The sequence below is a fragment of the Cryptomeria japonica genome, chromosome 10 (assembly GCF_030272615.1).
Source record: "Cryptomeria japonica chromosome 10, Sugi_1.0, whole genome shotgun sequence".
Classification (NCBI taxonomy): Eukaryota; Viridiplantae; Streptophyta; class Pinopsida; order Cupressales; family Cupressaceae; genus Cryptomeria; species Cryptomeria japonica.
The window spans coordinates 729834574-729852625 of record NC_081414.1 but is presented as its reverse complement, the minus strand read 5'-3'; the positions used below and the strand labels follow the sequence as shown (position 1 = coordinate 729852625).

Sequence of the window (18052 nt, the reverse complement as noted above, 5' to 3'; positions counted from 1 at the left end):
ACAGACTCGGATATTGTGAAGTATTTTCCCTGAGAGTGTATCTTGTGAGTGGACCTCTTTTGGCTAGAGTATATTCAAAGTTGTCGTCCAAATCTTAAGGCATGAGATGTTTAAAGAAACATCTATCTAAATTGAAAATACTGCAGAATATTTGCTTCTTCCTAAAAACTTCCCTTTCGTGGGCAAAAATGCTTAAATGCATCAATACAGTCGTGGAATTTAAACCCTAGGTGGAAGCAGGTAAATGGGATTGGTTGAAGTATTCTTCGTTGTACATATTTTAACAAATATATTTTGAATGCAACCTCGAAGCATTTTCCTAATATTGTGGTCTTAATCAGATCTAACAACCCCATCAAAGCCTCAAAACACAAATCTTCTATTTCAGCAACTCCGTAAGAATGTCTTTCTTCAGAATTTCTGTTTGAAGAAATTCATAACAATAATATTGAATCAGCGACAAAACATAAGTACATGACGATAAATTTAAATAAGATTATAAGGAAGCTCACACCATTCATCTACTTAAGCAGATAAAATTGATAACTCAATGCAAAATAAAATAAGGCAAAATTTGAAGAATTAATCTACATATTTTTGTTTGAAATTGACATGAATTTCGATTGCAAGATAGAAGCGATACACGAAGGTGCGAAGGTCCTGATAGCGAGCTATCTTTTTTATTTTGATCAGTAAAGGCAAAGCTAGATTTATATTAATTATGCATAATTACAGTATTGATATAGCTAGTTGATAAATTATCAAAAAGCTTGTTGGGAGCTTCTGTAGGCCTTCTCAGAATTCGAAAAGGAGAGCAACCAGACAAGCAGACTATAACCAACATATTGTATCCTTTCAAAATCTATCATATACAGTTGATAGCGAGCTATCTTTTAGACCTTCCACCTGAAGAAATTAATTTAATAAGGTGTGGTTCATTGAAGCAGGCATCAAATATTAAACTGATAAGAACAGATACTACACTTAATCTTAGCCAAAAGACCGAGAAAGGTATAAATTTTAAGTCCCCTCCCTTCCCTTTTTCTTTCTACCCTCTCTTCCCCTTATCATACCTTGCTTGCATGTGGGATAAATGTGTCTATACAGCCATGCTCCACATATGTAATAATCATTTTACCTCCTCTCTTTTTTCCACCTCCAAATCATTTCGCCTCATTCCATTTCAGCAATGTTACCAAAATCCAGTTGTTTGCCCTGCACCATTTTAATGTATAACATACTAGCACTACAAGTTTTGCAACTTTCTATTGTCTGAAGAATGATTTTGATCCTCTTACAAGAAGACCTACACGTTTTTGTTTTGCTACAAATTGTTTTTCAACTTTGAAGATGGCATTCATGCAATATTTTTTTGGTGACCACAGGGTATCTCCGCGGCCCAGCCCAACATCCAAGGAGTGAGCTGAGACGAGACTAATCTTTGGGGATGCACGCAATAGCCCGCAAACCACATGCATTGGGTAAGCCCGAGCCTCAGAATTGAACCCGAAACCTATGGGAAACAAACCCACGACCCAAACTAACTCTGCTACCTGAGAATTACTTCCTTGAACTTAAATAAGAGATGCAGCTGCCTTCAGATATTTCCCCTGGTTTAGCAATTGGGGTTCAAATTCATGAATCTTCCTTTGATTTAGCAATACAATTTGCAAAAATTTTGTCCCAAATTGATAGCAGATTGGTTTGTTACACTTGTGTCAATCACGGGTAACAATCAGGAAATACACAGTTTCAAATATTGGGAAATGCCCCTGAGACATTTACAAGCACCTTCAGAAGAATTTGGGATCTATATTTATGGAGACTGCTGAAACAAAAGGTTTGTGCTTTTCAGGCTTTGATAGGGTTGATAGATCTGATTAAGACCACAATTTTAAAGAAATGCTTTGAGGTTGCATTCAAAATATTTATTTTTTAAACAGGTACACTATAGTTAAACCCACTTCCCTGCTTCTATCTGTGGGCTAAATTCCATGGCTGTATGGAAATACTTATGCATTTTTGCCCTAAATTACATCCAAAACTTTAAGAAGAGCTTATTCCATGAAAAGGAAATTCAGGCATACTATCAAATATCCTAAAGTATTACCGTTGTATATGTTTTTAGTTTAGATAGATGCTTCTTTCTTTTACAGATGGCATGCCTTAAGATTCTAATAACAACTTTGAGTTATAAATTTCATGAAAATTTTCATTGACTGATGAGTTTGACATTCAAATTTAGCTCCAGTAGCTTCTACTCAATAATACAAAGCACTGATGATATTTTAATCGATAGATATCCCAAGGCTTTGACAGATAGAGGTATAATTATTTTAAAATCCTCTGGAACTTTTTTATTAAATATATTTTTTTCAATGGTGGTAAATGCATAGAGCTAAGGTTTTTAAAATTATTTAATCAAATTTCAAATTCATACAGGAAAAATATTATTTTGGCCAATAGATGTTGCATGGGTGTCATTTTCAACTATAAAGGACAATCATCTAATAATTGTGATGGTATCTTTTCGTTATCATTTATATGAGCACCAATCTTAATTATAATTGATGATCACTCAAAAATGCTATGGTATTATTTTCTTATTCAAAAGAAAAAATATTATTTTTTGTGATTTACTATATGTATATAATATAGGGAAATGAATGGTGGTCAATGGAACATATCATTTAAAACTATTTTTTATTGTAAACATATTTTTTTGGATAGGTAAACTGTAGGCATAGGGTCTGCTCCCAAGTTCTAGTACATTTGCCACCATTACATACCTCACATAATTGCAAAATGAAGATTTTTTCTTACCTTATTTGTTGCAGGACAAAATTAAGTTCCTTAACATATAGAATGGAGATGCCTACTATCTAAAACTGTACTACAAAAATTACTAGTTGTCCTTTACATATTACAATGCACTTGTGGAACATTAACCCATATTTTGCTCTATAATGAAGTCTTGGAGCCATTTGAGGCCCTTCATAGGTTCCATACTCAGGATCCTCTTGAGAAACAAAACACATTTCCCTACATATGGATGTTAGTGAGGCAAAACAAAGTGGATGTTAGAGAAAATATCAGATTGCATGTTAGAGAAAATCAAAGGGTAGCATTCAACCTTTGTATCAAAAAGTAAAGTCTCTAACCTCTAACTATGTAATTTATTAGTATGAATGACATTTATAACTACTGTTGGATCACCCTCAATTTCAATCTTTGAGATACCAAGTTTCAGTCTCAATTCTAGTCCAAAAATTACAGCTTGAATTTATGCTTCATTGTTTGTCCTTTTCGCCAATGTCTATGGACTTCTCCACAAGTTAAACCTTTCTGATCTCTTACAAAAAAATCTTGCACCAAATGCCCGAGGGTTATCACAAGTTGTTCCATCAAAATTCAATTTGTATAATTTAGATTGAGATGGCATCCATTTGGCCTCTTGCCTTGATTTTAGGGTGTCAAACCCCCATTTCCATTAATGAGGGATTGAGTTCTCCTAATATTTCTCATTGCAAATGGTATTTATATTGTCTATACCTTTTTATAGTTGTAAGAGATTCTATGTTTTTGATAGGAAGGATGTCTACCTAAGATGACTAATGAAAAAAATAAAAAATGAATAAGCTTTTAGTCTCAAGGATATAGTCAAGACCCACTAACACAAACTATTATAAAACCATCATGACATTTATATGTGGATTGATACATAATTATACAAAACTAACTTTTGTATTTTTACTTAAATGCAAAACTAGATGCAAATTTAGTGATAGATAAGGATGAAGAGGGTTTATGAATATCCTAAGTGGGTGGGTATTATGTTAGAAGCTAAGGTTAAATAAAAATCAAATTTTGGTAATGCAAGATCTAAGCTAGCTACTGCTAAAACATAAATAGTATACCTCCACTCCATGATCAATTGTAGAAGATGTGGGGATCATAAAAAATTTACAACACCTTGAACAAAACTTGAATCTATGTAGAAATACTCCAACTGCTTAGATGCACCTACTCTTTTAGGAACTCACACACATATTTACTTTAGGTTAAAATTTTGCTACTTTAGTATTAAAACTGGTACAGATATCTTAAACATATATATTTAAAAAACCCTAAACAGGGATTTGGGCAAAAGAAGAAAATCAGAACATGTTCCTGAAGCTTTGAGCTAATTTTCTAGGACTGGGTAGCTGGGATTCACCCTAGTCCTATAACTGCAAACATAGGCAAGTTGGGTCTTTCTTGAGAATGGCAAGACAAATTGAATCCATTAGTGAAATATCTAGAAAAATTCTCAAGACTAGGGCGGAAATTTTCGTTGGTCCTTCGTGAGTGCACTGCTCCCTCTTTAGTGCTCTAGTCCTAAGAGGAATCTAAAACTTTTGCAAAAGCTAGTTCAGTTTTTCTCTATATCCTCTATCATTTTTTTCTTTCACAACTCTTGAATCTGTCAACTGCACTCTAAAAGAAGGGAAATTGTGTTGTGGATAGGGGTTTCTTTTAAGTCAAACCCCAGGTTTAGAATTAACCCTAATTGAAATAGAAATGAAATCGAAAGTGTGCCTTTTGAGGGTAGAGGCAATACTTGGAATTGAAATGTTTGAATCTAGATGATTATACCTTCAATAGGTGATGCAATTTTCTTAGGATAAGTCATCCATGTGTTGATGCAATAACATGATAAATCACATAAGATGTAGTTTGTTGCTCCTTGAATTGGATCTGCTCTTGAGGAAGGAGAATTTCTTTTGAAATGGAAGCTAATGTTAGCATAAGATAAGACTATGGAAATGAATTGAGAGGAATGCCTTATATAAGGATTTCATAACTGAAATCGCCATTAGGTTGACTTAGATTTGATATATTTTTGCATGAAGTAGAATTTGGATAAGATAGGACCACCAAATTATCCTCTCGAAATTCGAGAAAAAAAAGTGTGAGAACAGGGTGAATCCCAACGAGTTGGTTATATCAACTTTTTAAAAAAAAATTTAGTGATGCAAGATAACGAGAATCTAATGTCAAATCTAGCTTAGTGACTCAAACCATAATGCATAGGTATGAAAATAATGCTTTGAGAGTTGAAATTGGGGTAGGATTAAGGGTAAATGATAAAGGGCACACCTAAAAGTAAGGGCCCAAATAAGAGTGTGATGATGTAATAAAGTGGAATAAGACCCATAATATTAATTTAAATCAATAAAGGTCCCATAATATATAGAGGAAAGGGAAGTAGTAAAATAGGTACTAGGAGAGTGTGAAATTGGGCACACTAATAAAGGTGTACAATTTACGATGCTACAATATATATTTTACTTTATATTATATATATAATAGACATCATATTATATAATAGGTATGTATTCAAATATATTAAAATCTTGCCTTGAATATGCTCACCAAGATCATATTTATGAACACGAAAATGAATAGTGTCATAAATGGGCAACGTTAGCCTTATATAGGTGACTAGGAGTTTCCATATGACAACATACCTTTGTGGAAACACACATCTACTATGCCGTGCTAGGTGTTTCCATGTGGGTTTGAGTGAACCCTTGTGCTTGGGTGCATGATTCAATCCATGTTTTATGTGGCTTAAGACGAACATATATTAATGCTCTGACCCCACAATATATGGAATATTTTTAATTAGGTATACTGTGATGCATTCAAGAAGGGAATGATAAATATAGTACGAAGGATTTCATGTGACAAGAAGAAATAGAAGTGGCATGTTCTTTTAGAAGCTTACCTTACATTTGAAAACCACAAGCGGACAAAATTTTATTAGTGGATAGAAGTTATACTAATGTTAAATCCAATTGGAAAAAGTAGGTATGAAGAATTCACACAATACAGAGCATTGGAATTTTGTAATGAGGGTATTTATATATTTGGGTGAAACTTCTAATTACAATTTATGTTATCATGGTACTAATAATATGGATAATTCATTGACATATATGGAATTGTTGATGTAGATAGGCAAGTGAAATGAATAAACTAAGCAATCCCAAGAGACATTTTACAATGATAAGAAGGGGTGAAGCGTAATAGTGTGAATGAGTTAACAAAAACTCTTTACTTTTTTTCTTAAATTTGATAATCATTTATGTGCCAAAAAATAAATAATTAAGAGTAAAATGGTTGGCAACTGGCTTTCTACTCTCCACCCAATGCACAAAATGGAGCACTAACTATCCTTTGATAGGGAATTGCAACTTTATACAAAATAACCAATATATAAAATTACATATTGCATTAAGAGCTTCCCCTTGACAGATGAGGCAGGCCATAAGAAGCCAGCTTGCTTGCCACCATTGATCATTCTCTCCTCTAAATTCTTATTAATCAACTAATCTGATGAAAGATAATAAGCAGCCCCATTACAAAGGCTTGATCCACTCCCGCTTCTACAACCAGATTCAGAATATCGTTCCCCAGCATTAGATTTGATTTGGCCTCCTTTCGTTTAACCTGCACTTTGCAAACACTTTCCATCACTTTCTCAAACTCCAAAGCCATTCCATTCTAATAAGTTGAAGAAAGATTGTGTCCTCATAATACCTGTGCAATGATCTCTCCTGAGGTACTGACTATTGTGAAGGATGCCTTGCACAACCCTTTGATCTGGTAGTCGCCAAGCTTAGTTTTTCTACTTCCATTTGCAAATATATTGGCAGTAATCTTGTTTGAGAATCCCAGCGACTTTATAAGGCTAAATGTGGGCTTCTCAGACTCCATGGGATCTCCTTTAAATGCTTCCCATCTTTTCCCAACACTCCATTTCTGTTAAATAAATCTACGTATTAGAGATTATAGATACATGAGCTGATAAAAGTCATCTTCATAATTATATTGACAGGAAATAAACAATAAAAAAATTGTTTCTGAAATCAATTCTGTGTGATTTTTATTCAATGTTTTCGATAATATTAAATGATCCATCATCAAGAAGAGATTCATTATCTTCTTTCAAAAGATAGATCATTGAGTGTGATCTAAAATGTAAATTCACTATCGTCTTTATAATGATGGATCATTGAATGTGATAAAAAAGATAAGTTAACCTCATAATCAACAGTGCATGTGTTTTAATTAATGGATCACTCAAAAATCCATCATCAGGAAGAGGTTCACGATCTTCTTCTTGACAATGGAATGAGTGAATGGCTTAAATCACACACGCTAAGCTTACACTTCTAAGCTTAGAAGTGTTACTCTCAGAGTTGAATTAAATATTCTAGACTTAATATGTTGCTTAGTGTGTGTGGTTTAAGGCTGGCCATTGATGAGCGTGATCTCAAATCTAAGTTCACTATTCTCTTCCTAATGATAGATAACTGAGTGTGATCTGCAACGTCTATACATGTTTTTTTTTTGACATATTGTAATTTCTAGTGTTGATTGTGTATGTTTCCTAATCAATGTTTCAGATCACATTCAATGATCCATCATCAAGAAGAGGATGTATAGATGTTTGGGATCAAACTCAGTTATCCATCATCAGAAAGAGGATAGTGAACTTACATTTTGGAGCACACTCTTCCACCATCAATATAAGTTCACTATCCTCTCTTGATAATGGACGAGTGTGATCTAAAATGTAAGTTCACTATCCTCTTACTAGAATGGATCACTGAGTGTGATCCCAAATGTCTATACATACTCTACTTGATGATGGATCATTGAATGTTATCTAAAATATATCAATTAGAAAACATATAAAATTAACTCTAAAAACAATATACCGAAAAATAAACGAATGAAAGTAAGAGAATACCTTGCGCCTCAATGTGAGAAGAAGCTGGCCTACACCATCCATAAGAAGTACTTCACTTTTGGCGTTGAATGCATAATTATCCACTCTGAAAACCAGATTTCCCAATGAATCAAACACAGTGAATCCTTTGCCATTTACTAAGAGAGATTTCTTCCAAACTGTAAAGACAGTAGACAAGTTTGAACAAAATTTATGATCAATAAAAACATGGGAAGACAAGGGAGAATCAGCATGAACTTGACTCATTTTTTGATATCACAGATTGTCCTGCTTACTATCAGAGACTCGAAAAAAGAAAAGCTATCAACACTGAAAACTGTCTGCACTCTAAATTATTAAAACTAAATCATACAACTCCCTTTATAAAAACATCTGAGACAGAACTTTGAGTTTTTACATTTTAGGCAATTTGGACTTATTTATCATCACTAAAATCATAGTGAATATGGATAAAATCATTTTTGTGGATTAAGCTCATATATGGGTCAACGTCAGAGACTGTCACTGGCACAATTAATTTATGTAGAGAAAATCATACCCATAGAGAGGGAGGATAAAAGATTAGTACAAGGCATATGGGCATGCGTTGAAATCCTTAGAAAATGCAATTTTAATTGTGAATACGGCGGGGATGATCTCCCACTGTGGTCCATAATCTATAAAGAAGGCTGCATTTTTCTTTCGAATGCGAATAAGACACAGGCGATGAAAAGTACCCTTTGAATAATCATTATTTATCTGACTTGCACACCAGATACCTCATGTTGAATAACTAAGGATGTGCATTTATAGACATCTCCTAGGTCATTGTCAGATTGAAGAATCAATCATCATTGACAACAATCAAGGTGCACACATGGAAAGCACACGTATTTATTTAATTAGCAAGAATCAAACTTTTGCATATATAATTATTACATGTTGTGCATATTCAAGGCCATCAAACTTTTGCCTATTTCCTATGAGAAGAATTGAACATCTGCCTAGATTAGATATTTTGATCAAGATAAAATGCCCAGTCCTAGTAAGAATGCATTCTGCCTAGACATCTAGTCTTATGCAAAAGCTTTCTGTAGGTTTTGTTTTAGTAGTAGATAAATAATAGGAGCAAATACCTAGTTTTTTGCAACCAAATATTTATGCAGGGGTCTCATGGAAGGTGCTTAAGCTCTATTTTTAAGGAAGAGGCGGTCTCATGAATTTTTTAGAAAAAAAACTAAAATGTATTAGGAACAAATGCCTAGTTTCTAAAATGTATTATGCCATTTGTCAATTACATATATTTTAGAAAAAAAACTAAATTTATTAACTACCAATTTCCTTAAATTTAGGAGTTTAAACTTAAGTTAATCTACACTACAAAATTCATGACATCCTTACATTTAGAAGCTGAAATTTTAAGGTGAAGTGCAAAACAAAATTCATGGGACCGCCAGCTTTAAAATATTCCTAAAAAAGCTCAGCAGCTCGAGCTCTATTTTTTAGGAAGCCCCCCTCCATAAGACCCCACCCTTAGTCCCTCAAATATCTATTAAGAAATAAATAGTTGGTTAGTCTTAGACATTTGAGTTTGATCATGTATTTTGATTTGTCACAATTATTCAAAAACTTTTCTCCCACACTTTAAGCTCTCAACTTCTACAGTAAACTACATTTTCATGTTGTAAGGTGAGTAATATATTTCTTTACATTTTGGTGAGCCTATAACTTCCATGCCTATCATTTTAAGGTAGAAAATTTATGAATTTCTAAGTCTATCATTTATTCTTTCATTGTTATATTTTGTGAATATCAAACCATTATAGTTTGGACATTTTCTATTCTCATCTATTCTTAGTAAACTCGTTGCATTTTCCCATATGATCCAAGATAGTGAAAACTTTGTATGTTAGTGATTTAGCTCTAAGCATATCCTTCTATTATATTGATATATTTAGATATGACATCGCTAGGGTGATGATTCACCTCTTTTGATTGCTCATGATGTTTCATTTGTGATGTTGAAGATATATTTTATACAACTCATGATTCTCTTCCTCTACACCCTTTGATACTCCCCATGCATACTTTTATCAATTCATTATCTATTGAAAGATTGGTTCATACCATTCATAATGATCATATCATTAGAGTAAATATAATATTTGAATTTCATGAATATGAAGATACTTCTTTAAATTTTTGCTTTGTTTATTCATATTGTAAGCACATGCATGATAAAAAAATTTGCATGCATAATTGAGAAAAAAATAATTTGGCAATCATTATAAGATTTTGATATTTTTCATGCTTATATTGCTTCGTACACATATGGGTCAACGTCACAACCTGCAATTGGCACAATTAATTTATGTAGAGAATATTATGCCTAGAGGGAGGATAAAAGATTAGTACAACGTATTTGGGTGTGCGTTGAAGACCTTAGAAAATGCATTTTTTATTTTGAATGTGGCGGGGTCGATCACCCACTGTGGTCCATATTATATAAAGAAGGGCTACATTTTTCTTTTGAATATGTAGAAGACAGGTTATAGAGTTGACCTACTGATTTAGACATTGATTATTTTCTTTAAATAATATAATGCCAATTTTAGATTTTTTAATGTATTGATATTAGAGTAAGGGAAGGGTACGAAATTTCGCATATCTTAAGTTTCTGAATAGTACATTAGATTTTGACATTTTTTGTTGTGTTCGTATATAACTTAAGTGCTTATAGTTATTGTTTTCCAGCTTCTAGGTAATTACGATGAATGTTGTGGGATTCGTTATGTGTGTAAGAGTCAAAAAGTTGGCATCCCATACATATTTCCTATTGCCCAGTTAACCATTCACTTTGACAACCACAAAATTTACTCAATTGATCCAATACTTATGCACACATGCCCCAATAATCATGCACTACGAAAATTAGTTTAATTGTTAACCCTTTTTCACTATTGGTCCACTCCATAATTTTTTAATGGACTTTTAATTAGCAAAATCCAGTGAACGGTAATGGACCCCTTCCCCTATAATATCAAGAGCATTATAAGATTGAATTATCAAGCATTATTGAGAAAAATCAAGGTGCGCACATGGAAATCATGTTTTATAATTTAATTGGCAAGAGTCAAATAGAAAATTATGTATACATAATCATTATGAACATGTGTGTATTTAAGGTCATCAAAATTTTGTCTAAGACAATCCACAACCCTTATTTTCAGCACAACAAAGTTCTCATACACAAATATATGCACATAAAGTGAGTTTGTTCCACCTATTAATAGAGGCAATCTAGATAAGTTGGCACAAGGACATGTTCCTATGAGAAGGATTGGAAATTTACCTATATTAGACATTTGGTCAAGATAAAAAAGCTAGTCCTACTAATAATAAATTGTGCCTAGATATCTAGTCCTATGCAAAAGCTTTGTGTAGGTATTTTTTAGTAGTAGATTAATAATAGGTACCAAATACCTAGTTTCTTGCAATTAAATATTTATCCCCTCATAGGAACAAATACTTGGTTAGGTTTAGACATTTGAGCTTGGTCTTATATTTAGGTTTGTCATAATTATTCAAAAACTCTGCTCCTACAATTTTGGCCTTCAATTATATACACTAAACTACATTTTCATGTTTTAAAACGACTAATACATTTTTTTACATTTTGGCGAGCCTATAAATTCCATGCTATCATTTTAAGGTTGGAAAAAACATAAATTTCTAAATCAGTTATTTATTCTTTCATTGTTATATTTTATTATTATCGAGCCATTTTAATTTGAACATTTTTTATGAATCTTGTAAGTCTATTCTCATCTATTGTTAATAAACCCACTGCATTTTCCAATATGATCCAAGATGGTGAAAACTTTGTATGTTAGTGATTTAGCTTAAATACATCCCTCTGTTATATTGATGTATTTAGGTATGACACCCCAAAGAAGATGCTTCACCTTTTTTTGATTACTCATGGTGTTCCATTTGTGGTGATAATGATATCCTTCATACAACTCATGATTCTCATCGTCTAACCTTTTCATATTCCAATGCATACTTTTAGCAATTCATTATCTATTGAAGAATTGTTTGATACTATTAATAATTATCATATCATTATAGTAAATATGATGTTTGAATTTCATGGATACGAAGATAATTCTTTGAAATTTTGTTTTGCTTATTCACATTATAAGTACATGCATGATGATAAAAAATGTACGCATGCATAATTGAGAAAAAAATAATTTGGCAAGCATTATAAAATTTTGATATTATTTTCATGTTTATATTGCTTCATTTTATTCTTTAGACAATGACTCTACCGATATCTTTTTTTGTATCTCTATAGGTAGTTTACATGATGATTATCAATATTTCAACCTCTAGGGGCAACATGTTAGACAATACTAGGACTCCTCTATAATTTTACATGATGTATCATCCTTAGATACCTCTAGCTATGTGCATGGAGATAGGGACATAAAGTTATTAAAATTAATATATAAAGGTTGGTAAACCACTGCGATTAGAATTATACATTTTGTCATAACGTTTTATAAAAATATTATTAAAACATTAAGCTAGTTATCTTTCTAACTATGTAATTTATTTATAGTTGAACTAATTAAGTTTGTAATATTTATTTCTTTTTAATATATTCATGTGCTATAAATAATACACATAACAAACTATGTGATAATATACACATTTTAAAAATATTTAATTTTAATTTTTATGATAATTTATTGAGGCATGCCTTGTCCACTTCAAAATTTAATAAAAAAATAACATACATAATAATCTATGTGATAATATCTAACTTTTCATCAAATGACTTTCAAAAATACTAAATGAAACCATAAGGAGGAGAATACATCCATATATATCTAATATATTTCATTGAAAAATATGAGTACTTCTTAAAAAAGTAAATGTTTAACTCAATTAAAGTTCACTAGTTTTGAAAAAACATAGTTTAGAAATTAGATTTAAATTAGTACAATTCTTATTCTTGAATCATCTTTGAATTTTGAGTATAGGCATATCAAATCATTTGTCAAAATTTAGGTGAATATCATTTTGAAGAATGGTTCAAAGATGGGTCAATACAATGTGAAAGACATGTATAGATGTTTGGAGATATATAGGGACCTTGAAGGGTCAAAATTACCTGTCAAACTTTGTTGGAATGAGCTTTGTTCATCCAAAGCTAGAACCTTTACTTGGGCAGCTTTGCAAAAGAAAATTTTGACATTGGAAAATTTTAGGAGTATGGGTTTAAGTTGTCCATCTAGATGTCTAACATGTAAAAACAATGAAGAAATTTATTAGCATTGACTTTGGGCAAGACTTGGATGGGTTGGAGTACTTTTGAACGACATTTTAGACCTTCAAATAGTGGCTAGTTCTACATAGGAAGGCATTGTACTCAAGCTTATGGATAATTTTGTTATGGGAACTTTGGAAGGAAAGAAATAGGAGAATTTATCATGGATAGAAGATGGGGTTGTCATCCTTTTTGAGTAAAGTAGAGGTTGGGATAGTTGAGGTGGTTAATAGTAGACTAAGGGAGATGAATCTTAGAGATTCATCCTTCATTGTATCTGATGTTGAAAGGAGAAAAGTGTGGTTTGGATTGAAGCTTCCTCAAATAAAGAAAGGAGGTAGTTTGGAAGGTGCCACACGATAGGTGGGAAAAGTGTCATTTGGATTGAAGATTCCTCAAATTAAGAAAGAAGGTAGTTTGGAAGGTACCATAAGATGGGTGGTTCCAAATGAACTTTCATGGGAACTCCACACATTTTGGGAGCAAGGTGCTTAATTAAGAATTGGAAAGCGAAAATTATTCTAATGGCAAAAACCCCTTTCTAAAGGTTCCAATAATGAGAAGAATTTCAAGCGTTGATCATGGGTCTAAGAAAATGTAAAAGTTTGCATTGGGATAAAGTGGAAGTAGAAGGCGATTCTCTCTTAGTAATTAATGCGACAAGGAAAGGAAAGGGAGCACTCTTTGCGGGCAATTACAGGCCTTGTTAGATGCAGCATTGGGGATCTACAACAAATTTAATCCCGTCTTCATCAATCATGTCTTGAAGGAGGCAGATAGTCTTGCCAATTTGGCAGCTAATGGAGAAGAATTTTGTTCGGGTGATGGTGGTAACCAGCAAAGGGGGTGAAACTGTGTTATTCTTTGGGTCCCCAACTTTAATGTCAAAGTGTTGAGGCAATTTTTATCTGATGGTTATGTCATGTAGAGTGATAGACATGTCTGTTATTCAAAACTAGTCCTGGAAAGCTTGATTTGCAGGCATTAAAGATAGGTTGAATATATCCTTCTAAGTAGGTCTGCATATAGAGGAGGGTGATAGTTGATTGAGATGGTTTTGAGGTGGTCTTGTTCAGTTGGTAGTTGGCAAAGACTTTGGGGGCGAATCGGTTTTGAAGGTGGCATCCCCACGATCAGAGCAAAGTTACAGAACTTTTAGGAATGGATCCGTTCTTGTTTAATAATATAATACAACTCTCTATATGCATGTTTCTAGTTTGAAATTATTTTTACAATTTATGAAAGAAGATCTAGTAGTTGAGCACTTTAACTTGGCACTTCATAAAATTTTATTTGAAAATTTTGAATCACTTCCAGTTTGTTTACAGCAGCTTATTTGACAAATCTCTTCCTTATAACTAAGGTTTTAGGGCCACATCATCAAATATGATGCCACATTAATATGTTTTTTGCCAAGGTGTTCAAAATAGCCCAAAAAAAAGTGAGACCGATGTGGCATCACATAATTCGTTGTTTCATCTAAGGGATACATTTCATTCAATTATGGGTAGTCATCATCGTCAATAACAATTTTAAAGTCACCCCCTGGATCTGCTTCTACTTCTGTTGTTCTGTCACAACCTGTTGTTGTGGTTGCTTGCAGGCATAAGGGGAAATCTTCTCCCTTGCTCCATACCCCCCCCTCATGGGGGTTTGGGTGGCCTGCCCTCGCCTTGAGTGGGGTTTGTTCCCTGGTTGGTTAGGTTCACGTGTTTGTTCATTTTTGCCTTTGGGTTGTGGTTCTCTTCCAACATCATCTCTCTTGATGTTGTTTTTTGTTAAGGGTCAACGCCCTAGTTAACGTTGTTTTTTTAAATCAAAAACAACTTTAAAGTCACAACTATTGGTACAATGTTGTAAAACATATTAGGCATTAAATTAACAAATGTTATGCATCCATTGGAATATGTTCAACTAGTAGGTCCTTTCTCTAGTAAGCTAATGATTAGGTTACACATATTGTTAGTGATGATGGAAGCAATTACCTTTTTGAAATTGTTAAGAAAATTTTATCTGACTAATTCTTTGAGACCTATTATGCTAATTCTACTTAAAAAAAAATTCTATCAATTAATTCTACTAAAATGTTATAATTAGGAAATAAATAAGATAACAATTAAAAATAAGATTACAACTATGAAAATTAAGCACATGAGGAATAATTTAATAATAAATTCCTAGAAGATAATGAATCATAAATAAGATTACAAGAAAGATAAAGATGGCTTTTAAAAAGAACACAAGGAACAATATAAAGAAGAATATTTCTGATAGAAGTTAAAATTTGAAGGATTGTGTACAAGATAAAGTTGAGGATTTCTCTCACAAAAAAATTATAAGGTTGAGATCTATAAATGTTCTAATATATTGACTCCTACATTACCATTAGAGAAAGCAATCATTTTCAATTTTTCATTTTTTATTTTTAAACTACCATACACTTGCTTTCTTAGTCTCAATATTGATATTAATTTATGTTAGGAATACTCAAATTCAAAATAATCAAATTAATTTCATAATAATTCCACAAATAGATAAATATATGTCACCACAAACAAAATCTTTACTTGAAATTGTTAATCAGATCTAACAACCCCATCAACGCCTCACAAGTACAAACCTTCTATTTAAGCATAAGTCTGCATTACAATGCATTTTTTTAGTCTGAATAAATTCACAACAATAATATGGAATTAGATTACAACGACAATTGAAAAAGCACATGAATTACTTAAAAAAGCTATAGCTGAAGATAAAATTGATGATTCAATGCAAAACAAAAGCAAAATAAAAATATACTTATATATTTTGTCAATAAATGAAATAAATTTCAACTACAGAACAATTTAACTTTTGAATACAGAATGAATAAATTTAATTTGTTGATTGCTTTGGGTGTGGGGTGCGCCAGGCTTCTGCTGTAGTGCAATACAGAAGCGACGCTCGAAGGTCCTGATAGCAAGCTATCTTTTGGACTTTTCCCCTGAAGAAATTAATTTAATATCGTGTAGTTCATTGAACCACGTATCAGATATTAAACTGATAAGAACAGATACTACACTTGATCTTAGCCAAAAGGCCGAGAAAGGTATGATTTGCAAGTCACTTCCCTTACCTATTTCTTTCAGCCCTCTCTTCCCCTCATCTTACGTTTCTTACGTGTGGGATAAATATGACTGTACAGCCATCCTCCACATCTGTAATAATCGTTTTACCTCCTCTCTTCTTTCCACCTCCAAATCATTTCTTCCCATTCCATTTCAACAGTGTTACCAAAATCCAGTTATTTGCCCTGCACCATTCAAAGAGATAACGTACTACCACTACAAATTCTGCAACTCTCCTATCTGAAAACAGATTTCGATCCGCTTACAGGAAGCTCTAGACAGTTTTTGTTTTTCTACAAATTGCTTTTTCAACTTTGAACATGGAATTCATGCAACATTGGAAATCACTTCCTTGGAAATAGGCATATAAATATTTCAAAATCCTTTGGAATTTCTTATAATTAAACATTTCTTTGGATGGTTATAAATGTGTATTTAAGGTTTTTTAAAATATCTTAAGCAAATTTTAAAATTTGTATAAAAAAAGTGTTCTTTTGGTGAATAGATGCATGGGGCCACTTTTATCTATAAATGACAACCATTCAATAATTGTAATGGTATTCTTCCCTTATCATTTATATGAACATCGTTATGGAATATTTTTCTTATTATAAATTTTTATTAAAAAATGATTATTTTTTTAATAACTATATACACATAATATAGGTCCTATTTAAGAAAGGAATGGTGGGCAAGGAAGTTTATCATTTAAAACTATTTTTTTATTCTTAACATATATTGTTTGGTCTGTTTTTTATTAGTAAAACAATGATAACTAGGGCGCTAACCCTTAATATAGTCAAAAACTATCAATAGACAACAACTACTTCAAGAGAGATGATGTTGGCAGAAAGAACAACAACCCAAAGCCAGTTAGAATCAAACACAGTCGGATAGGCAAGGAATCCTATCCAATTGGAGAACAAAAAGGACCCCACTCAAGGGGGGGCAGAGCCACCCAAACCCCAACGGGGGGGTGTTTGGGGCAGGGGAGAAGACTTCCCCTTCCGCTTGCGAGCAACCACAGTCCAGGCAATGTTGTCATTAGGTCCATCAAAAGAGAGATCAACTGAAACGGACCCCGCAGGGTTACAAACAGAGGTGTCCACAGAGTGTTGCAACAAAATAACAAGAGGTTGTTGTAGAGCAGCAACAGGTTGCGACAAAACAACAACAGCAAAGCAGATCCAACAACAAGGGATCATGGTTGCAGAACGGGAGAAGCAGAAGAGGGGACCTCAGGAGATGAGGCCACAAGGGGAGCAACAGGAGCATCAGTAGTCATGAGGAGCACGACATCGACATCATCCTCATGAGAGGAGCCAGCAGATGCAGAGTCAAGAGCATTGACTATTAAGTGATCAGCAGTAGCATTCTTCCACTAGGTAGAAACACCTTTGTGTCATGAAATAGAGTAATCTAAAGCAAGATAACCCATAGAGAAGCATCTCCTACAGCAGAAGGGGAGGCCCTCAAAATCCAGCAATTGTGACCAAGGCCTATCCCCCACCATAAGAATCACATCTCTCCGGAGAGGAAAGGAGATGTCAATGCCCACAAGAATGCAGACAAAGGTAGTGTGGTCCATTGAGGACGTAGCTTCATCGACCTTCAAGAAATGGCCAATAGAGTTACCAATAGCCTCATAACAAGAGTACTCCCAAAAATGAAGAGGGAGATTGACGAGTCTAACCCAAACTGGATGCACATTAAGTGGATCAGTGAGAGGGTTAAAAGAATTTGTCCAAGGCTTAACCGAGAGGGAGTGCACTCCCCAAGCCCACAGCATGCCCAAAACCAAATCCTGATTAGCGGAAGAAGTGAAGG

General features: G+C 33.2%; 2 non-coding genes across 2 annotated transcripts; both read right to left on the bottom strand.

Moving 5' to 3' along the window:
* Positions 1-821: 821 nt before the first annotated feature.
* On the bottom strand, positions 822-1015 carry LOC131045591 (U2 spliceosomal RNA). The gene has a single exon (XR_009105839.2). It is a non-coding gene; the product is annotated as a U2 spliceosomal RNA (small nuclear RNA).
* Positions 1016-16015: 15000 nt separating this feature from the next.
* LOC131859685 (U2 spliceosomal RNA) lies at positions 16016-16210 on the bottom strand. The gene has a single exon (XR_009359297.1). It is a non-coding gene; the product is annotated as a U2 spliceosomal RNA (small nuclear RNA).
* Between the last annotated feature and the right edge of the window lie 1842 nt (positions 16211-18052).